The following is a 372-nucleotide window of genomic DNA, read 5'->3' as shown; positions in this document are numbered from 1 at the left end:
ATTATTATTTGTATTGGTTTTGGATTTATGTTAATGATTATTTATATTGGTTTTAAATTTTTGTTGAGTTCTTTTTAGTAAATAGTAATTCAATGTCATATTCAAACAATTAGCGTTATTGTATAAACTTTTATTTATCATTCTTCGAACCATTGTCCAAAGAGTGATCTATGTCCTATTAGTTTGCAACGCATTTCTAACAACAAAACTATTAATCAAAAGTTCATTATTTTAAATGTTTTAAGTATTGTGAGAAATGTCAACTTCACATAATTTAGTTAGTATATACAAAACATGTTAACACAACAATTTTGAAAAAGTATAATAAATGATCATTTTTTAAATTCTAATTAACCATTTTCATGGGTAATT

Source organism: Entamoeba invadens, assembly GCF_000330505.1.
Source record: "Entamoeba invadens IP1 unplaced genomic scaffold scaff_1105074725827, whole genome shotgun sequence".
In the NCBI taxonomy this organism is placed as follows: domain Eukaryota; phylum Evosea; order Mastigamoebida; family Endamoebidae; genus Entamoeba; species Entamoeba invadens.
The sequence above is the reverse complement of the archived record's forward strand: the minus strand, read 5'-3'. Positions refer to the sequence as shown.